Below are 23,894 nucleotides of genomic sequence, written 5' to 3'. Positions count from 1 at the left end.
AAGGGCATAGTGACATGAATCCCTTTCAACAAAAGAATAACACTGAACATGAAATTTTCCCATAGGCAGAGCAATAAAATTGAATTCTACCTAATCTCACTCAGAAAATTTCACGGGAAATGAAACATGAATTGAATAATGAAACATAACGAAATAGATATGAAAACATAAGAGACACATTTGCTACACGCACAACCACAATAATCTCATGAAACAGAGCCGCTGCCTTTCATTAATTCTCTGTCAAAAATACATAGTGAAGAAACAAAGTTTCTTTCCCACAGTCTCCCAGGAGTTACAAGCCAACCAACCCTTTACAAATAACTTGCATACAATATATAGAATGTGTGAGGAAAAGATAGAACGCCCAGGGGTTGGGAAGTTACTCGAATCATTACAAAATGGAGATGGAGAGCCAACCATCAGCGACAGGTGCAACACTGCAAACATGACATTTGGCATTAGGTGACCGTTTGCCTTCCTTTGCCACTTGGATAGAAGCTAATCTGGAGAAAAAACTCTTTAAATGCTGCCTTTGGTGCCAAAAAACTGAAGTGTAGATGACTAGGCCCACTTGGAGAAGTCGCAAACCGAAATTTCGCGAAACGGAAGCAAATTGGCAATTTTTTCCTCTGTGCGCCGCGCCATTTTCTCTGTGCGTCACGCTACTTCGGGGCCTATTTTGGGGCACTTGCAAGTTTCCAAAATGTTCCCAAGTGGGCTTTTTGGAAATTCTGTCCTATCTACGTTCTAACCCCATTGGAATTTTTGAATTTGGTGCTCATTTGCCCCTCCAAATCTTCATTTTTCCAAGACTGCTTTCTGTGTGTCAAAAAAGTGGCAGAGAGGCCATTTTTAGATGTTTTTTGACCTTTTGGAGACTCATACCTTGCCAAAATTTCTTGCCCGGACACCAGTAGTCATAATTTTCGATGTTGAATCCAAATCTGAAAGCCATTTCTCAATTGGAGCCCTGGAATTTTAGCGTCGCGCTAGTGGCGTGGCGCACAGGGAGAAAATCCCTATTTTTTGCCCAAAAAATTTCCCTGTGACCAAAAATTGCCCAAATTTTTTGAAATTTGGGCTGGAAGTTCTCTATGGGGTGCCATGCTAAGCCAAGGAAGCCTTAGCCAAGATTCTAAGCCTATCTTGCTCTTTTGCCCGTTTTGCCCTTATTGTTGCTTTCCTCAATTTTGCTTTTAAACTCCTTATTCGGGCCTGCGCACTCATGTTTTGCACCCTGTAACAGAAAGCCATATATCTCAATAGAGCAAGGTCCTGGTCATCTTTGTCCAATAGCCTCTCCAAATGCATGTTGACCCTCTCAAGGTTGGCCTCCCGATCCTCATTGATTGCTTGCTCCAAAGATGTGAGCGCAACCCTTATTCTTTGAGCAGCTTGGTGATGCTCACGGATGTTCTGTAGCTCCATGATCGTCTGTTGGTCCTAAAGCTGTTTGTTTCTCCACTCCAGGTAGTTCATGTTCCATTTGGCCCTCTCCAAGTCAAGGGATAAGTAGTCAATCACTGACTGCTGCTCTTGAATGATCTCTGTGAGCTCCTCATTTGTTGGTTCTGCATCTGTCTCATCATCCTGGAGGAGAACAAACTCAGTCTCTCGCTCACCTGATGGTCCTTCCTCCTGCACTAGCCCCTTACCCTTACCTTGCTCCTGTGGTGCTGATGTCGGAAGTGAGGCCCCTTCCACCCCGGGTGGAGATAACACTCGCTTTGCTGCTGCAAATAAAGGTCTATTGCCTTTCTGATAGGTGATGTACACTGGCATAGTGGTAGTCTCATGTCACTCATACTGATGAGATGGGCCCCCTACCTCATGCTCTGCCTCTGAAACCACCTGTGGAGCACTGAAGAAGTCACGGGAGATGAAGTCCTCCCAAGCAATACCCTGCAATCCCAATTGGTGGTCTACCAAAATCCGAATAAGGGAAAAGTGATACACACTGTTGAGCTGCTGTCGAGGGGTCTTGTGCTGCATGAAATTTCTCATCCTCCCTATGTTCCCGCAGATGAAAAATGGGAGGTTCATCATTCGCACCCTAGTAAAGTGCATGAGCAACCTGATGTGATAGGCACAAAGGCGAGAAACCTCCCCTCGTAATTGAAGTACTTCATGATCAATTTCATGAGCGGGGCATACTCATCTTTCAGAAATATGAATGGAAAAACTCTCGTGAGGTGGCTCAAATAGCTGTCTTTGATGTAAGGTTCATAATGATGCCTCTCCACCTTTTTCTTTTTATGCCACTGCTCTCCAATGTTGGGTATACCTGTTGCCACTGATATGGTCTCGGGTGTCAATGTGAAAGTGACCCCAGCCAAGATGGACTATCCTCCATGTAGGTGAAGTGCAAAAAGTTGGGCCAACTCATGATGAACTCTGACATTTTCCACCCTTTGACAAAATTCGAAACATGCTAAGTGCTGGAAGCAAGACATAGCAAGAGGGCATGCCTGCAACTCGGTGAGTGTGTTTGGCTGGTCTCTAAGATGTCTGCCACTCTGGTGATGTCTCCTTTGGGCCCTTTCTCCTGAAGCTGTGTCACTGTGGGTCTCCTCCTCATACTTTGATAATACTTCAGATGCCATTACTGCTATTTGTACCCTGAGTTTTATGCTGCCCTTGAATTCCAATGAAGCTGGTATTTGCTCTAAAAATCTGCCACCAAGGGGAAATTAAAACAGGGAGTATTAGGAGGGGGATGATGAAATGGGAATAGGGGTTTAAAGGGAGAGATTTATCAGAGATTTAGTAGTAGTTTGGGTATAGGGTTGATGGGCTAGGGTTTGAAACATATTGGCAGCCTTGTCACTATAGCATAAACCCTAGGATCAATGATTTCTTTGTTCCCCTTTTGTTTGCTTTACAAAACTTTTTTTCGTTTGATTTCTAACCCTATAATCATGCTATCCCTTTCAATTTTGGTGCAAGGATGGATGTAGGTGGCCTACCCTTCAAAATTGGTGAGCATCCAAAAGTTTTTATGCAGATTGGATAGTTTCTGGGCCTTGTATTTCTATGCGCTGCGTGCCTTGTATGCATCGCGCCCATGTAATCTTTCAACGGCGGGCTGGATGCGTGTGAGTCGCGCCCGGTGAGTGCGCCGTACGCTCACAAAACCTACCTCCAATCACTCAAACTCTCCAATCTCACCCTCACACCTTTGAAATGCTTTCTCCAAGTCTTGCAAGAGCACAATGCTTTTGATTTGGGTCAAAACATGTATTTATAGCCGAGGAGGAGATGGGTTTGATTTTTGTCTCTTTGAAAACCCCTTTTCTAATGTTGATTTTTGCACTTTTTCATTGACCTTTAGACACACTGATTTTCACTTTCCCTTTGACATTTTGGCTCAAATGATGAAATTTTCGGCACCTCTTTGCAGGGACTGTACGACAGAGCATTGGGCCATGTAAATCATAACTGCATCTGAAAAGTCAACTGGTGATTTTTTGGAAAATTTTGTCATAATTGACCTTGTTTGACTTTTCTTCAAAACAGAGTTTTGAAGAAGAGTCGAAGTCTCTTCAGGTGATGATGAAGCTTTCTGAACCATAGCTGTGTAAGGCCTCCCTCTGGCCTACATGGCTTGTTCTGGACATGTTTTTAAAGACCAAATTGATGAATTCCTAGACCCAATCATAAAAAAATGACTTTGTCCTGTAAAGGACCAGACCTGGACTGTCATGAGCTTCGGTGATTATGGAAAAAGACCTGAGCCAGCAGGGGCCAGACATGAGGGAAACTGACTAGCATGACTTTCTCTGTCAGATCATGGCATGCCCCTAGTGAAATGCAGCTGAGTGAATGGAGCGGGACACCTAAAATTGAAATGCACAAAGAGTTTTGATCTTTGACGGAGGGCTAACCAGACCGACTCTAACATTGGCTCCAATGGGGGATGGTAGCTCCTTGGAGGTGCCAAGAACAACAGATCTCTGGAGGAGCTAGAGAGTGCCTTTAGTCCATTGGGCTATGGAGTCATCATTTCGATAAACAGCACAGGACTCTGACTTATTTATGAAACTGAAATGATCAAGAAATTGGCTCCACTTGACATTGAAATAACTCAAAAACTAACTTTACAGACTGAAGCCAACTAAAATAAAAATGGTATTTACAATGACAGTGGAAGCAGCGTTAATAGGTCAGCAGTGATACTGCTTGAGCAGCCGACCATTGATCGGCACTCCAGGACAATCTTCCCCATTCATTTCCTTCAGAAGAAAGGCATTCTGACCCCTATATGTTGCAATCTTGAAAGGACCTTTCCATAGATTTTCGAACTTTCCGTGCTTGCCTTTCTCTTCATTCCTTACATCCACTTCAGCACCACATCATCCAACTGAAATTTATCTGCTTTTGCTTTTCTGTCATAGATTTTCTTTATCTTCTCCTGCAACTTTGATGTGTTTTTGAAAACTTCTTCTCTTGCTTGCTGCAAGTGGATCATTTGATTTAGCCTTCTCTTCATGGGATCTTCTTCACTGCCGGCCTCCTGAAGAAGTCTGACCACCAAGGCAGCAAGAGAGGTGAGGAATACTGTGTCAACTCCATAAACAAGCTCAAACGGTGACATACCAATAGACTTTTTCTGACTGATCCGATCTGCCCAAAGCACATGGACTAACCTCTTGTTCCAGCTCTTCTTATTTATTTCCAACAGCTTCTTGATGATGTTGACCAAAGATTTGTTTGAAGATTCCACCAATCCATTGCCTTGCCGATGATAGGCAGTTGAATGACCCAAAATTATGTGATATTTAAGACAAAATTCTATCATCCTTTTTGATTTGAAAGCTGCTGCATTATCAATGATTAATTTGTTTGGAAAACCAAAGTGAGACAAGATGTTATTTTAGAGAAATGAAATGATTACCATGTCTGTGACTTGTCTGGTAGGGGTTGCCTCAATCCATTTTGTGAAATAGTTCGTCGCTGTAAGGATCCATCTATGCTGTCCGGAAGAGGTGGAATGAATTTTCCCAATGAAATCCAACCCCCACTGTTGGAAGGGAGCGCTCACTTCAATAGACTTAAGTGGCAAAGGCTGTAATTTCTATTTTCCTTCGAAAATCTGACATTTATGATAGCGCTTGACCATCTTATGCACATCAGCAAACAAAGTAGGCCAGTAGTACCCTGCTCTTCCACAATGACTTTCTTTGCCTCCTCTTCCACCAAACAATTTAACAAAATGCCACCGGGATCTTTCCAATACAGTGCAGAATTCAAAATACAAAACTTGGCAGCCTTCAATGTGAGTGTTATCGCTTTGTTTCTAGTCATGCCAGGTGGTGGTGATATATTTTTCAGCACATATATTATATCTGAATACCATGGGGACAAAACAAACATTTCAGATACCTGAATTGACGTTCCTTCCTCATTCTCATCGGACATGGCAGCGATCAGATTTATGTCCAAGGCATGCAAGTTTGATTCGACCATTAGCTTCGCCAACCCCTGTCCTTTGACCAGCTTTGTAGGCTTTATTTCCACATCATATTCCAGCAAGGTTGCAATCCATTTGCCTCTTCTCCCTTCTGGATCGGTCTGCACTAAAACATCTTTTACAATAGTATTAGGAACATAGGCTAGAATGTGAGAATGTAGGATATATACCCGAAAATCCTTCAATGCCTTCACCAATGCCAGGGCTTGGTTCTCAATGATGTTGTAATTTAAAGCTACATCCCTTATAGCCCTGCTGAAGAATGCAATGGGTCTTTCATGATCATCTCTCTTCTGCAATAATACCGCTGCCGTAGTGTGCTCAGAAGCAAATGAAAACAATATGAAATCCACAGTGTAGTCAGGGATGACTAGAACTGGAGCTGAAGAAAGGGCCAATTTGACCAAGTTGAAAGATTTTATAGCCTCCTCTATCCATTTCACCTGGTTGACTTTCTTAAGCATGTTGGTCATTTCTCTCAAGTGTTCTGCAAGATTAGGCACAAAGCGATGCAGAAAATTCATCTTACCATTGAATGATTGTATCTCCTTTTTGTTCCTAGGTAGATCGATTTGCTGAATTGCTTGCACACGTGCTGGGTCTATACGAATGCCATCCTTTGAAATGATGTGCCCAAGTAATTTTCCTTCCTCCATGGTGAACAAGCTCTTCTTAGGATTCAACGATAGACCATATTTCCTGCATTTTTGAAAGACAATTTTTAGGTGATGCATGTGCTCTTCATCAGATTTGGAAAATACCGTCAAATCATCCAAGTACACCACCAAAAACACATCCTTCTCATTTGCAAAAGCCAAGTCCATTTCCCGCTGAAATGTGGCACCTGCATTCTTTAAACCGAACGACATTTTGGCATAGTGAAAGGTTCCCCATGGAGTGGTGAATGTTGTCTTGTCTCTATCATCTTCATGGACGGAAATTTGGTTATATACGGAATAACCATCAAGCAGTGACATATGAGATGCCCCCACTACTCGCTGAAGTATATGGTCCATCTTGGGCAGTGGATAGTTGTCCTTCAATGAGACCTTGTTCAGATTTCTGAAATCAATGCATAGGCGGATCTCACCGGTCTTCTTGCGTACAGGCACTAAGTTAGATATCCAATCTGAAAATCTGATGGGCACAATGATACCTGACTTATACAACCTATTCACCTCCTTTTCGATAGGTGGCAACAACTTTGGATTTATCCTTCTCAGCTTCTGTCTAAATGGTTTTTGGTTGGGCTTGATGGGTATTGTGTGCTGAATAATATTTGTATCATAGGTCTTTAAATCAGAATAATCCCAAGAAAAAACATCTGCAAATGAAGCCATCAAACTGATGTATTTGTCCTTGATCTTTGGCGGTAATGATTTGGACAATTTTACCAACTTTTGATTGGCAGCTGTACCGATGTTGACTTCTTCTACACCCTTCTCTGTCGGCTGCAATGTTGGCTTGCGGGCTACATCATCCTGATCAAAAAGTTCCTCTAGAGGTATCAAGCCTTTAGGAATGATGTTATTCCTCAGCTGCAATACGTCCATTTGATTGATCTGCACTTCATCTGTACCATTCCCTTTGCCTCCATCGTTTTCTACATCAATTGAGGTTTCTTTAAACTTGCCTTTGTTGAGCAGAAAATCCTTAATCTCCTCATCATCTTGAAACACTTGCCAATATCGCTGATTGTCTGGAATGGTTGGACGATGCTTGACATGGATTTCAAATTTATTGCTGGAGTTCATGGGAATTTTCAAGCTGCTCGCTGCCTTGGCAAGAGCATCAGCAATACTATTTTGTATACGAGGCACACATGTCAAGGTGTATTCTGAAAATAATTTCAAGATGTCTAAAACTGCATTACGATAGGCCCGCATCCTAGGATGTTTTGCTTGATACTCACCTCTGACCTGTTTTATTACCAACTCAGAGTCGCCATATACCGAAATCCTCTTTGCATTCAGCTTTCTAAGAATCTTCAGGCTAGCAATCAGAGCTTCATATTCAGCTTCATTATTTGAACATTCAAAGGCCAGCTTGTAAGAGCAAACTCTCACACTGCTAGGCACTTTGTTTGGGGCGGAGAAAGGATTGCGTACCCAAATTCCAATTCCAGCGCCATCATTCCCCACTGCTCCATCAAAATCCATGGTCCACAAGCCTTCTTCGTCCTCTTGTAGGTGCTGGAAATCTATTTGCCGTGTCTTGTCTGCTTGTTGTCCAGTACTTTCCGCTGATTGCCCAACATTTTCCTACTTTTCTTGTCCTTCTTTCTTCAAAATTTCTCTGAAATTTTCTGCTATTTCCGGTATGTCGTCTGCTTCTACTATCTGACTATCTCATTTAAACTATCTGAAAACAAAACAAAAGACTCTAAATCTGTATGTACATAATTAATAGGATGATTTATAGGTTTCTCCTTGCTTGTGATCATATATTTCATTTTCTGTTCCTGATATAACTTCCTCATTTGTCCAAACACCAGGATTGTTGCATAGGAGAAATCCAGCTGTAGTGTCCCTTTCAATTTCGCTACCCAAGACCTAGAAAGAAGCATGCCAAACCTTGGAGGAATATCTGCTACCACCGCATCCATCAAAACATTTTTCATAGGAAGCTGATCCAAACTCACAACTAAGTCTTTGATGAGTCCTATACACCTTACTCTGCTGGAATCAAATGAATAGAGATCATGATATTGCCGGGTGATGTCCAGACCAAGCTTATCCATGATAGCCTTGGGCATGAGATTGTGAGAAGCTCCGGAATCGAACATGGCATTGTGTAACACAAAATCATGCAATCATAAACTGATATAGAAGTGTGGCACATCGCTATCGAGAGACTCACCATTCGTTGCTAGTCCAAAAATCATTTCAGGCTGATCATCTTCTACATTTACCATGTCGGACATTGGGTCCAAATTCAACATTTTAGAAATCTGTCCTCTATAACTACGGTTCTTCATTATTTCAGTCAAGGGGATGGATACCTTTAACTTAGAAATCTCGTTCTCTAGGCTAAAAGTGGGAGGTTTTTCTACCTCTTTGACTGGGATCTCTTTCCTTTCCTTCTCTTTTGATGTGGCTTATTGCTGTGATTGTTCTGCTGATTTTGATTTGCTGCTCTCCGGACCAACCGCCTCCTTTCCTTTTCTTTGTGTAGCTGATGAATCATTTTTTGTTGTTTCACCCTCCTTCTTTTTCTGAATTGGTTTGGTCGACACATCTCTGTTTCTAAGTGAATATTTTTGTTGTTGTGCAGACAGAGCATTCATATACCCCCTTTGATATTCTTCTGATTCTTCTTCCAACATGGTGTCGCTAGCTAGAATAAAATCAGTGTCTTGGTGTGCAGCTGAATTCACTACACATTCTTACTCTTCAAGAATGTAAGTAGGTAGCTCATCTGGAGTAAAGAGATGGTTTTCTTCGCCTATTACATTCCCGTCCTCATCTGACTCCGGTCCATGCACAAAATTCTGCTGCAAAGGTGTTTGTACCGGCTGTTGTGCTGTCTGCTCTTGAGTTCACTGATCTCTCTGTCTTATCCTATATTGTGGTTGCTGCTGGCCATGAAAGTTAGGATTCCTAACTTGTGGCTCTGGCTTGTCAAGTTTTACCCTTTCAAGCATCTGCTCTACCTTTTTGAGAAGTTGATCCATTGAAGAAGATTCTTCTTTCACAGTGGTTTTCTTCTCTGCTTTCGCTCTAGCTCTTTTGGAGAGAAGATTTGCCTCAATGCTGACCGCAATTTTCTGCATGTCTTCCATTGTAGCCAGTCCTCTCTCTCTTAATTGATATGCCATGTCAACATCAAAACCATCTGGAAACTTCATCATTGCTAGTCACATAGGTGGTTTTAGATGGTCTTGAATTTCATTGTAGACTGCATTAAATCTAGCACAATAATCTTGGAACAACTAACCGACATTCCATTTGATTTGTTCATATTCGGCCAGAATTTGAAGGGGATTCTTTTTCACTTCCCACCAATTCAAAAATTGTCCTTGTAGTTCAGCCTGTTAGAGTCGGTCTAGTAGCCCTCCATCAGCGATCAAAGCTCTTTGCATGTGCATAAGTAGGTGTCTCATCAGTGTCATCTTATTGCATTCCATTAGGCATGCCATAACCCTGATGGAGGAGTTGGTGTCTTTATTCCCCTCTTGGCACTGCTGGATCAAGTTGTTTTAGTCATTAAACTTTTTCAAGGTTACTTGTCTTGTCTTGAGGTCAAAATTCTAGGTCTAGGGTTTAGGTCCAATTTGTCTTCAAGGTCATGTCTCTAAAAGTCAATAAATGCCCAGCAGGCCAGAGGGATGATTATCAAAGTGTTTCTTTAAAAAATTTCATCTTGTACAGCTAATTTTTTTACCTTGGATTTAAAAACACTGTTTTTAAAGCCAAGGTCATTTCTCAAAATTTTGTAAAAATTGTAAAAATTCAAATTTTTCAAAAGACAGCATGCAGCCCTGGTCCCCTTTGCCAAGACTCCTCAGAAGCTATCCCTGCAAAAATTATCAAGGAAAAACATCAATTCAACCAGTTTCAGGACAAAAGGAAACCAAAAAGTCAGCAGCATTCAAAGTTTAAAAAGTGTCATGAAAAACATTAGAAAGAGGGTTTTGACATGAAATTAATTCAAAACAAGGCTATAAAGTCTCTCTTTCCCTCCATTAAGCTTCATTGTGCCTTCAAGCAATAGAGCAATCGTTTTCAAGAGCATTTGAGCGAATTTGGTGAAGTGTGAAGGCACGCGACCCACTGAGCCTAGCGCGCGACCCGTTGAAGGCGCGCGACCTATCAGGGCACCTCCGCCAGTGTAAATTTTACACGGGCGCGACCCATTGAGGGCACGCGACCCATCAGGGTTTCCTCCACAGAAAATTACCAGTAAGCTACCAAGCGACCACAAATTGTTCAAGCTTGTCAGGTAGGCCTTCAATCATATAAATTATGGTTTGCTAAAGCTTGAGAAGATCATGATAATATTTTTAAAAGCTCTCATTTGCAAGTAAAGACTCCATGTGCTTTTGCTTGAAAATATCAAAGTTGCTAGGGTTTGTTTCGCTGTTTTAAGGTATTCCTTTTCATTCCTATTGTTCCTACATTTTCCCACCTTCCATTTCTTACTCCCTTATCACTGTTATTTAATTTCCCTACCAAAAATATTAAAAAATCAAAAATCAAAAATCAAACCCTAAACTACACCTCCCATAACATCCTTGCAAATGAAATTGTATGATGATGTTGATGTCATGATTCCTCCCTTTAACCCCTGTTTCATATATTTTTCCCAATTTCCCTTCCAAGTCTCCCTTCCCTAACATTTCCCTTGTGCTATTTGTCCCCTTGAAACAACATCTCAAACAGTTAAAAAAGCAGATTTTAAAGCAGAAGCAGCAGTACATTTCAGCCACTTTGCTCCTGAAACCATGTCAGAAACCGAAACCGATTATGAGCAAAGTGATGACCATGAGTCAGCTTCAGAGTTTGAGGTACATAGGAGGCCTCACAAGGGTGGTAAGAGCGGTCACCATAAGAGAGAGGAGCCCACCTCTCTGACCGATTTGCTGGCTTGTCCAATGGCAGTTACATGTTTTCGTTACCTGTCATGTTATGAGTTTTGCGAGAGGATCTCTCAGATTCAGCATCACAGGGAGTTGGCTCGCTTATTTGTTTTGCATTTGCATGATGGGCATGTGAACCTTGCAGGGGTGGATTTTACATTGACACCTGAGATGATTGCTCAAGAAATAGGGATACCAAATGTTGGAGAAGTGTGGAGTAAGCGCAAAATATTGGACAGTTTTCAGTTCGAGCCTTACATTAAACCTGAATTTATGAGACTCGTGACGGGTGTATTTCCTTTCAGGTTTTTGAGGAATGAGTATGCTCCTTTGATGAGGCTTACCATGCGCTATCTCACCTGCGAGGGCAGATTTTCACGTGTGTATTCATACCATATTCGCTTGTTGATGCATTTCACACGGGTCCGGATGATGAACATCCCTGTTTTCTTCTGTCAGAATATTGAAAGGATGGTGCCCTTGATGCAAAGGAAGAGCCCAGCACAACAATATAGGAGCCTTTATCATTATGGTTTGATTTAGCTTGTGGTCATACATCAGTTGGCTCAGCATGGCATCCCATGGGAGGAGTTTATCTCTCATGAGTTTTTCACAGCACCACCACCACATCCTGAGATTGTTCATGAGGAGGGAGGACCATCACAGCAACATGATATCCCTGAGGCTAGGCATGTCAGTTCTCCTCCATTGGTCACTTATCAGAGAGGCCACAGGGCCTTATTTGTAGCAGCTAGGCGAGTATTTTCTCCACATCAGGTGGAAGGGGTCTCGCCTTCTTCATCAGCTCAGGGAGTGTTATCTCCACACCAGGTGGAAGGGGCCTCGCCTTCTTCAGCAGCATAGGTACCAGAGAGAGGCAAACAGCCCAAGATTGATGAGGGGCCATCAGGTTTTCCAGGCATAGAGGTGGTTGATCTTGACATTATTTCTCCTAGCCTAGAGTCAAAGGAGATCATTCAGCACCTTAGAGCTGAAAATGACTTGTTGCAGCAAAGATTGGATATGGCAAATTGGACCATCACCTACTTGGAGCAGCGCAACAAGCAACTTGAGGAGGAGCACACTCTAGATGAGTTGCGGAGGATCCATGAGGACCGCAACTTGGCTTGAAAGAGACCCGGCGATTTGGTACCCGTTGAGCGAGAGGCTATGCTTCTTCGGGTCAATGCTCATTTGGAGAGGTTGCTGGCCAAGGCCAACCAAGATAAGAACTTGCTTAGGAACATGAAAAATCATTATTGGGCGCGGATGCACGTATGCAAGGCAAGAATGAAAGTGCTCCAAAGACGGTTGGTCAAAGCACAAAAACAAAGGAAAAGGCCTGACCCCATCCATATCTTGGCTGAGGCTTCTTTGAAGGAGCATGATACTAAATAACTCAACTCTAGCACAAATTTCAAAAATTTTGAGCATTTTGGGTCATTTTTTATTTTTCTGGCAAAAAACGGGTTTTCTTCACTGATGGGTCACGTGCCGTGCGCGACCCTTTCGTTTGGCAACTCCATTTTGGAAAAACTCAACATTTCTGGATTTTTCATGGAAAGTTACACATGCTCAGCCATTACTAGGAAATTTCACCAAGTTTTGGGCCTCCAGAAAGTCAAAAAACAAGCAAAAAATGACTTTCTGCCACATTTTTGACACACAGAAATCAGTCTTGGGAGATTGCAATTTTGGAGGGGAAAATGACAACCAAATTCAGCAATTCTACTTGGGTTGGAAAGTAGACATCCAGACCTTTCCAACAAGCCCACTTTTGCCTCATTTGGACACCTGGAAGTGCCTCAAAAGTGCCTCCAAAGGCGCGCGACCCGTCCAGGAATTGCGCGCGACCCATCAGGCAGTTTGCACAGGAAATCAACCTACAGCTCAGCAAAGCGCAGTTTGACTGGATTTGACTTTTTGGGAGTTGATTTTCATCCTCCTTGCTGTAAATGATGTAATTTTATGATGTTTAGGCACTTATTTATCTCTTCTAGAAGATTCATTCATCAGATAGGTAAAATGTAATGAATGAATTGGTTTCCTAGCTTATAGAGGCAAGTTGTTTTGATTGCCTAGTTTTCAGTGCTTAGTTTAGAATTGGTTGAAACATCTCCTAGGATAGTGAGCACGACCGCTAGAGGCAGGGAAAGATGTTAGATGGCCTATATTATGTACTTTCTTGCTCATTTTCATGGTTGGACTCTTGAGGGAGAAGCTCTTATTGTATTATTCACTGTATCTCTGCAATTTTTGGCAAAGGAAGACTAGGGTTTTGCAGTCCTTTTTTGGATTCTTGTGGTCACATGTGTTGATGGTGTGTTTCTCCTAGTACTTGTAAGTTTGTTATGTGATTCATCTTCTTACTTTTCCTTCTGCAAATTAGGCAAATGAAGTGTTAAAGTAGAATTCATGACTGTCATGCTCTGCTTTTAAGTTTGCTTAATATCAATGTTTTCAACTGTTTAAGGGGAATTCAAGGTTATTGCTTGCTCTCCTTAACTCCTCACCGGTCATTCTCATCCATCCACCTCTATCAAAGGCATCAATACTGTTTCCTACCTCGCCCCAAAGAACCCCCTGCAGAAACTGTGTCCAATCCCCGCACCAAAATTTGCCCTTCCCCAACTTTCCACCAAAACCCTAAAAATCCCAAATTAAACCTTTTGATCAGTTTACTAGCCTAAAATCAGTGTTTCCTCATTGGCTATCTCGCCCGTTGAAGATCTTTACCGAGATAGACCAGAGAGAGCCCTCTCCTGCCCCGTAGGGCTAGCTACGAGGCTAAGTGGTTTGATGTTGCCTTGGAGTTTACCTTTTTCAGCCTGAGGTGAAATTTCAAGCGCTAACATATTGGCGACCATACTGGGGAGAACAAATTGTTTGTTGATTGATGTGTTGGTTTCATAAGTCTTAGACGGAGCCTGAAGTTATGCCAGGTAGCCTTCGAAACGCTTTTGCTTTGCATAAGCGGAAGTAGATAAACGCTGCTTCAGTCCATGTCCGTGAGCTTGTGAATACAGCACTTCATTTTCATTTTACCCCAGTACATGTATCTAGTTCAGATCTGATTGTTGATAGTGGACAACGATCAGACACTGACAAGGCTGAAATCATTCACTAGCGACTCCTTCACTGAAAACTCCAGAGATCAATGCTTCATGGTGACTTCACTGCAGAGAGATTAGTAGCTTTGATATTTTCAAGATGGATCGGATTGCAAGAAGATATGCTCCCTTGAGCCGAGATCACATCCCTGGTTTTCCAAATAAAATTCCGAAGGTAGATTGGTCAAGGAATCTGCCTACATTTAACGATGATGGTAAGAAGGATGCTGCTTTACATCTAGTTAGATTTCATATGCATATTCGCAAGTTGAAGGTGGATTTTCCTGAAGATTGCTTGATGAAGATATTCTTGGCCACTCTGGAAGGTGCAGCTCAATCTTGCTATGAAAGTTTGCCGCCTGCTTGTATTTACTGTTTAAAGGATTTTCATGCCTTGTTCATTGAAAGATATCAAACATCTTATCCATCATTAAATTTAGTTCAAGACTGTTGCAAGCATGCTTATAGTTTTATTGAAAGCCTTGAGAAATATTATGAAGATGATAATTTTATGGATGTTGAGATTATGGAGGCTCTGTATGAGAATCCATTTCAGCAGCACACAGAAATCTTAGAGGATACTTGTCAAGATCAGCACGCTGAAGATTTCCATATGGTTGAAAAATGAGGAAAGAGCAAATGTTGTTTTAGATCTGTCCATAGAAGAAGACAGCATGCAGGTAATGCAGGAAAGTAATGCTCCAATCTCAGAAAGTGATGATGATAAATCAGATCGGGAGATAAATTGTGATGAGGCAAAACATGTTGTTCCAGATCTCATAAAAGAGAGTTGTATTGTCGTGGCTGCCTCAAATGAAGAAAATGGAGTAGCAGCCCTAAATGCTCTCATCTCACCAGCACTAGATCTTCATGAGAAGGTAGTTCATTGCCTCTGTGAAAAACAAGCCAAGACCTTCATTCAAGTAAGTGAAAAGGTTTCTCTGGATGAATCTATGATAGCTGATAGAAATGTTAGTGTTGGGTTTCACGAAACATCTGAAATTTCTTTTCTCATGATTGATGAATGTAATAAGAATCTGGCTATCATATCATATGAGGATGACTTACCATATATTCAAACTACAAAAGATCAGACCATTCAGGATTCCATTTCAGATTCTTCCTCATATGTCTCATGTTTTGAAATGTTATTTCAAGAGGAGATCTGCTCATCTACTTGTTCAGAATTTTTTGAGGACCAGGAACATACTCTTTCTGAAGCACATGATGAAGGCAGATCAGAATTTGAAGCAAAAGACACCTTGTTCTTTCAGCAGGAGGTGGCAAGGGCAAAACTTCATGTTTTTCAGGATCCAATGGCAGCCCTGTTGCAATCAACAGTGAGAGTGATTATTGCAGTATTCAGTGATGAAGGAGAATATGGTCGACTATATTTTTGGATGCCCAGTTACTAGTGTTCATTGTTGACCAGAAGATCTGATCAGGAGAATCAATCAAGAAGGCATCTGCTTGATTGGTTACATTGGCATTTTGATATAGTTTGATGGTATATTGTCTTGTAAGAAACACAGGTGGTTGTCATCATGATTTCAAATCTTGATGGACTGCTGCCCTTCAATAAGCTTTGTAAGTTCTTGTTTTCGTTAAGTCAGTCATGAGTCATTTATGAGTCAGTTTTCAGTCATGTTGGTTTCATAATTGTGTCAGTTTGAGTCAGGTTTCAGTCAATAAATGAGTCAAAGTCTTGTATTGTTTGTCAAATAATGACTCCATTGCCCAATGGTTGGAAAACACTGGTCTGCTCTCCCAGAGGTCAAAGGTTCTTGGCACCTCCAAGGAGCTACCATCCCCATTGGAGCCAATGTTAGAGTCAGTCTAGTAGCCCTCCATCAGCGATCAAAGCTCTTTGCATGTGCATAAGTAGGTGTCTCATCAGTGTCATCTTATTGCATTCCATTAGGCATGCCATAACCCTGATGGAGGAGCTGGTGTCTTTATTCCCCTCTTGGCACTGCTGGATCAAGTTGTTTTAGTCATTAAACTTTTTCAAGGTTACTTGTCTTGTCTTGAGGTCAAAATTCTAGGTCTAGGGTTTAGGTCCAATTTGTCTTCAAGGTCATGTCTCTAAAAGTCAATAAATGCCCAGCAGGCCAGAGGGATGATTATCAAAGTGTTTCTTTAAAAGATTTCATCTTGTACAGCTAATTTTTTTACCTTGGATTTAAAAACCCTGTTTTTAAAGCCAAGGTCATTTCTCAAAATTTTGTAAAAATTGTAAAAATTCAAATTTTTCAAAAGACAGCATGCAGCCCTAGTCCCCTTTGCCAAGACTCCTCAGAAGCTATCCCTGCAAAAATTATCAAGGAAAAACATCAATTCAACCAATTTCAGGACAAAAGGAAACCAAAAAGTCAGCAGCATTCAAAGTTTAAAAAGTGTCATGAAAAACATTAGAAAGAGGGTTTTGACATGAAATTAATTCAAAACAAGGCTATAAAGTCTCTCTTTCCCTCCATTAAGCTTCATTGTGCCTTCAAGCAATAGAGCAATCGTTTTCAAGAGCATTTGAGCGAATTTGGTGAAGTGTGAAGGCACGCGACCCACTGAGCCTGGCGCGCGACCCGTTTAAGGCGCGCGACCTATCAAGGCACCTCCGCCAGTGTAAATTTTACACGGGCGTGACCCATTGAGGGCACGCGACCCATCAGGGTTTCCTCCACAGAAAATTACCAGCAAGCTGCCAAGCGACCACAAATTGTTCAAGCTTGTCAGGTAGGCCTTCAATCATATAAATTATGGTTTGCTAAAGCTTGAGAAGATCATGATAATATTTTTAAAAGCTCTCATTTGCAAGTAAAGACTCCATGTGCTTTTGCTTGAAAATATCAAAGTTGCTAGGGTTTGTTTCGCTGTTTTAAGGTATTCCTTTTCATTCCTATTGTTCCTACATTTTCCCACCTTCCATTTCTTACTCCCTTATCACTGTTATTTAATTTCCCTACCAAAAATATTAAAAAATCAAAAATAAAAAATCAAACCCTAAACTACACCTCCCATAACATCCTTGCAAATGGAATTGTATGATGATGTTGATGTCATGATTCCTCCCTTTAACCCCTGTTTCATATATTTTTCCCAATTTCCCTTCCAAGTCTCCCTTCCCTAACATTTCCCTTGTGCTATTTGTCCCCTTGAAACAGCATCTCAAACAGTTAAAACAGCAGATTTTAAAGCAGAAGCAGCAGTACATTTCAGCCACTTTGCTCCTGAAACCATGTCAGAAACCGAAACTGATTATGAGCAAAGTGATGACCATGAGTCAGCTTCAGAGTTTGAGGTACATAGGAGGCCTCACAAGGGTGGTAAGAGCGGTCACCATAAGAGAGAGGAGCCCACCTCTCTGACCGATTTGCTGGCTTGTCCAATGGCAGTTACATGTTTTCGTTACCTGTCATGTTATGATTTTTGCAAGAGGATCTCTCAGATTCAGCATCACAGGGAGTTGGCTCGCTTATTTGTTTTGCATTTGCATGATGGGAATGTGAACCTTGCAGGGGTGGATTTTACATTGACACCTGAGATGATTGCTCAAGCAACAGGGATACCAAATGTTGGAGAAGTGTGGAGTAAGCGCAAAATATTGGACAGTTTTTAGTTCGAGCCTTACATTAAACCTGCATTTATGAGACTCGTGACGGGTGTATTTCCTTTCAGGTTTTTTAGGAATGAGTATGCTCCTTTGATGAGGCTTATCATGTGCTATTTCACCTGTGGGGGCAGATTTTCACGTGCGTATTCATACCATATTCGCTTGTTGATGCATTTCACACGGGTCCAGATGATGAACATCCCTGTTTTCTTCTGTCAGAATATTGAAAGGATGGTGCTCTTGATGCAAAGGAAGAGCCCAGCACAACAATATAGGAGCCTTTATCATTATGGTTTGATTCAGCTTGTGGTCATACATCAGTTGGCTCAACATGGCATCCCATGGGAGGAGTTTATCTCTCATGAGTTTTTCACAGCACCACCACCACATCCTGAGATTGTTCATGAGGAGGGAGGACCATCACAGCAGCATGATATCCCTGAGGCTAGGCATGTCAGTTCTCCTCCATTGGTCACTTATCAGAGAGGCCACAGGGCCTTATTTGTAGTAGCTAGGCGAGTATTTTCTCCACATCAGGTGGAAGGGGTCTCGCCTTCTTCATCAGCTCAGCGAGTGTTATCTCCACACCAGGTGGAAGGGGCCTCGCCTTCTTCAGCAGCACAGGTACCAGAGAGAGGCAAACAGCCCAAGATTGATGAGGGGCCATAAGGTTTTCCAGGCATAGAGGTGGTTGATCTTGACATTATTTCTCCTAGCCTAGAGTCAAAGGAGATCATTCAGCACCTTAGAGCTGAAAATGACTCATTGCAGCAAAGATTGGATATGGAAAATTGGACCATCACCTACTTGGAGCAGCGCAACAAGCAACTTGAGGAGGAGCACACTCTAGATGAGTTGTGGAGGATCCATGAGGACCGCAACTTGGCTCGAAAGAGACCCGACGATTTGGTACCCATTGAGCGAGAGGCTATGCTTCTTCAGGTCAATGCTCATTTGGAGAGGTTGCTGGCCAAGGCCAACCAAGATAAGAACTTGCTCAGGAACATGAAAAATCATTATTGGGTGTGGATGCACGTATGCAAGGCAAGAATGAAAGTGCTCCAAAGACGGTTGGTCAAAGCACAAAAACAAAGGAAAAGGCCTGACCCCCTCCATATCTTGGCTGAGGCTTCTTTGAAGGAGCATGATACTAAATAACTCAACTCTAGCACAAATTTCAAAAAATTTGAGCATTTTGGGTCATTTTTTATTTTTCTGGCAAAAAACAGGTTTTCTTCACCGATGGGTCGTGTGCCACGCACGACCCTTTCGTTTGGCAACTCCATTTTGGAAAAACTCGGCATTTCTGGATTTGTCATGGAAAGTTACACATGCTCAGCCATTACTAGGAAATTTCACCAAGTTTTGGGCCTCCAGAAAGTCAAAAAACAAGAAAAAAATGACTTTCTGCCACATTTTTGACACACAGAAATCAGTCTTGGGAGATTGCAATTTTGGAGGGGAAAATGACAACCAAATTCAGCAATTCCACTTGGGTTGGAAAGTAGACATCTAGACCTTTCCAACAAGCCCACTTTTGCCTCATTTGGACACCTGGAAGTGCCTTAAAAGTGCCTCCAAAGGCGCGCGACCCGTCCAGGAATTGCGCGCGACCCATCAGGCAGTTTGCACAGGAAATCAACCTACAGCTCAACAAAGCGCAGTTTGACTAGATTTGACTTTTTGGGAGTTTATTTTCATCCTCCTTGCTGTAAATGATGTAATTTTATGATGTTTAGGCACTTATTTATCTCTTCTAGAAGATTCATTCATCAGATAGGTAAAATGTAATGAATGAATTGGTTTCCTAGCTTATAGAGGCAAGTTGTTTTGATTGCCTAGTTTTCAGTGCTTAGTTTAGAATTGGTTGAAACAACTCCTAGGATAGTGAGCTTGACCCCTAGAGGCAGGGAAAGATGTTAGATGGCCTATATTATGTACTTTCTTGCTCATTTTCATGGTTGGACTCTTGAGGGAGAAGCTCTTATTGTATTATTCACTGTATCTCTGCAATTTTTGGAAAAGGAAGACTAGGGTTTTGCAGTCCTTTTTGGGATTCTTGTGGTCACATGTATTGATGGTGTGTTTCTCTTTGTACTTGTAAGTTTGTTATGTGATTCATCTTCTTACTTTTCCTTCTGCAAATTAGGCAAATGAAGTGTTAAAGTAGAATTCATGACTGTCATGCTCTGCTTTTAAGTTTGCTTAATATCAATGTTTTCAACTGTTTAAGGGGAATTCAAGGTTATTGCTTGCTCTCCTTAACTCCTCACTAGTCATTCTCATCCATCCACCTCTATCAAAGGCATCAATACTGTTTCTTACCTCGCCCCAAAGAACCCCCTGTAGAAACTGTGTCCAATCCCCGCACCAAAATTTGCCCTTCCCCAACTTTCCACCAAAACCCTAAAAATCCCAAATTAAACCTTTTGATCAGTTTACTAGCCTAAAATCAGTGTTTCCTCATTGGCTATCTCGCCCGTTGAAGATCTTTACCGAGATAGACCAGAGAGAGCCCTCTCCTGCCCCGTAGGGCTAACTACGAGGCTAAGTGGTTTGATGTTGCCTTGGAGTTTACCTTTTTCAGCCTGAGGTGAAATTTCAAGCGCTAACACAGCCAAGGTAGTGATACTTGCAGCCGTCAAACCTCTAAACCATTTCCTCACATCACCTACAAATGTTTGTACGAAGAGCCTCATTGCCACTTTCTCCACATCGATCTCATGAAGTTCATAGAAGTCTGCCATTTTGTCTACATGTTGTTGAGCAGTAATGCTATTAGGAGTGCCATCAAAAAATGGGATTTTGCTTTGATAATTCGTTGGCATGTCATCTAGAACTTGGGGCAGAACAAGGGGAGCAAAACGGGCAGCCATCATTCTTGGTGGATTTGGCCTTGGAGGTGTTGGAGGAGTGTGCACAGTTTGCAAGGGGCTTGCAGTTGGGGTTTGGGGCTGTGTTGCAATGTAATTATCAATTAATCTATTAGCTCTTTCTGTTTCAAGGTCTACAAGAAATTGCGGATTGGGGACGGTATAATCAACAGCCCTTTCGGATTTAGACTCAAACAGTGATATCTCAAATCGTTCGTCAAACTCAAGCTCTTCAAGATACTCAAAAATGTCAGGACATGAATGGGATTTGAACACGGGAGTTATGGTGCTTTCTTGATGAAGGAGTCTTGGGATCAAATTGGGGTTTTCGTAAATATGAGGAGGATCCGGGTCTGGATTGGCTCTGGTATATCGCCTCGAAGCCAGCGTGCTATTGAGAAAAATTAGAGGACACAACCAACTTACTCAGCCTTTCCAATCCTAAGCTCATCATCCGGAAGCCTAGAATTATTATGAAACGAGGGGATTTGATTTCAACTTAGTCCCCAGTGGAGTCGCCACTATGTTAGCACCTAAATCTGCCTCAGGCTGAAGTAAGGCAAAAATTAGGGTAACCACAAACCACGCTCAGTCTGGTAGCTAGCCCTACCAGAGCAGGAGAGGGCTCTCTTCGAGTCACGCTCAGTGAATAGATAAGCAAAAAATGGTCTGAGATGACTTACAGTGAAGTATTGATCATGGGCTAGTAAGTGAATAGGGATACAAGAAACAATTTTTATGAATGACTGAGCTTCTGGGATGTTATGCGACTGGCGCTCAGCAAAGAACAGAGAATTTAATACAAAGGCACAGATTATTCCGTGAGGCAAGGTAGGCGAAAAATGTAACAAGCTAGTTTGAGGTACCGCGGCATGAATAGATTGCTGAAGAAAGTGAAAAGGGCATAGTGACATGAATCCTTTTCAACAGAAGAATAACACTGAACATGAAATTTTCCCACAAGCAGAGCAATAAAATTGAATTCTACCTAATCTCATTCAGAAAATTTCATGGGAAATGAACATGAATTGAATAATGAGACATAATGAAATACATATGAAAACATAAGAGACACATTTGCCACACTCACAACCACAAGAATCTCATGAAACAGAGTCGTTGCCTTTCATTAATTCTCTGTCAAAAATACACAGTGAAGAAACAAAGTTTCTTTCCCACAGTCTCCCAGAAGTTACAAGCCAACCAACCCTTTGCAAATAATTTGAATACAATATATAGAATCTGTGAGGAAAAGATAGAATGCCCAGGGGTTGGGAAGTTACTCGAATCATTACAAAATGGAGATGGAGAGCCAACCATCAGCTACAGGTGCAGCGTTGCAAACATGACATTTGGCATTAGGTGACCATTTGCCTTCCTTTGCCACTTGGATAGAAGCCAATCTGGAGAAAAAACTCTTTAAATGTTGCCTTTGGTGCCAAAAAACTGAAGTGTAGATGACCAGGCCCACTTGGAGAAGTCGCGAACCAAAATTTCGCGAAACGGAAGCAAATTGGCAATCTTTTCCTCTGTGCACCGCGCCATTTTCTCTGTGCGTCACGCTACTTTGGGGACTATTTTGGGGCACTTTCAGGTGTCCAAAATGTTCCCAAGTGGGCTTGTTGGAAATCCTGTCCTGTCTACTTTCTAAGCCGTCTAGAATTTTTGAATTTGGTGCTCATTTGCCCCTCCAAATCTTCATTCTCCCAACACTGCTTTTTGTGTGTCAAAAAAGTGGCAGAGAGGCCATTTTTAGGTGTTTTTTGACCTTTTGGAGACTCATACCTTTCCAAAATTTCTTGCCCGGACACCAGTAGTCATAATTTTCGATGCTAAATCCAAATCTGCAAGCCATTTCTCAATTGGAGCCCTGGAATTTTAGCGTCGCGCCAGTGGCGCGGTGCACAGGGAGAAAATCCCTGTTTTTTGCCCAAAAAATTTCCCTGTGACCAAAAATTGACCAAATTTTTTGCAATTTGGGCTGGAATTTCTCTATGGGGTGCCATGCTGAGCTAAGGAAGCCTCAGCCAAGATTCTAAGCCTATCTTGCTCTTTTTCTCGTTTTGCGCTTCTTGTTGCTTTCCTCAATTTTGCTTTTAAACTCCTTATCCAGGCCTGTGCACTCATGTTTCGCACCCTGTAACGAAAAGCCATATGTCTCAATAGAGCAAGGTCCTGGTCGGCTTTGTCCAGTAGCCTCTCCAAATGCATGTCGACCCTCTCAAGGTTGGCCTCCCGATCCTCATTGATTGCTTGCTCCAAATATGTGAGTGCAACCCTTCTTCTTTGAGCAGCTTGGCGATGCTCACGAATGTTTTGCAGCTCTATGATCATCTGTTGGTCCTCAAGCTATTTGTTTCTCCACTCTAGGTAGTTCATGTTCCATTTGGCCCTCTCCAAGTCAAGGTACAAGGAGTCAATCACTGACTGTTGCTCCTGAATGATCTCTGTGAGCTCCTCATTTATTGGTTCTGCATCTGTCTCATCATCCTGGAGGAGAACAAACTCGGTCTCTCACTCACCTGATGGTCCTTCCTCCTGCACTGGCCCCTTACCCTTGCCCTGCTCCTGTGGTGCTGATGTCGGAAGCGAGGCCCCTTCCACCCCGGGTGGAGATAACACTCGCTTTGTTGCTGCAAATAAAATTCTACTGCCTTTCTGATAGGTGATGTACACTGGCATAGTGGTAGTCTCATGTCACTCATACTGATGAGATGGGCCCCCTACCTCATGGTCTGCCTCTGAAACCACCTGTGGAGCACTGAAGAAGTCACGGGAGATGAAGTCCTCCCAAGCAATACCCTGCAATCCCAACTGATGGTCTACCAAAATCCGGATAAGGGCAAAGTGATACACACTGTTGAGCTGCTATCGAGGGGTCTTGTGCTGCATGAAATTTCTCATCCTCTCTATGTTCCTGCAGATGAAAAATGGGAGGTTCATCATTCGCACCCTGGTAAAGTGCATGAGCAACTTGATGTGATAGGCATAAAGGCGAGAAAACCTCCCCTTGCAACTGAAGTACTTCATGATCAATTTCATGAGCGGGGCATACTCATCTTTCAGAAATCTGAATGGAAAAACTCTCGTGAGGTGGCTCAAATAGCTGTCTTTGATGTAAGGCTCATAATGATGCCTCTCCACCTTTTTCTTTTTATGCCACTGCTCTCCAATGTTGGGTATACCTGTTGCCACTGATATGGTCTCGGGTGTCAATGTGAAAGTGACCCCAGCCAAGATGGACTGTCCT

This window comes from Pinus tabuliformis, chromosome 7 (genome assembly GCF_031772625.1).
Source record: "Pinus tabuliformis cultivar Carrire ecotype Pingquan chromosome 7, CPIR1, whole genome shotgun sequence".
In the NCBI taxonomy this organism is placed as follows: domain Eukaryota; kingdom Viridiplantae; phylum Streptophyta; class Pinopsida; order Pinales; family Pinaceae; genus Pinus; species Pinus tabuliformis.
Note: the sequence above shows the minus strand (reverse complement) of the source record.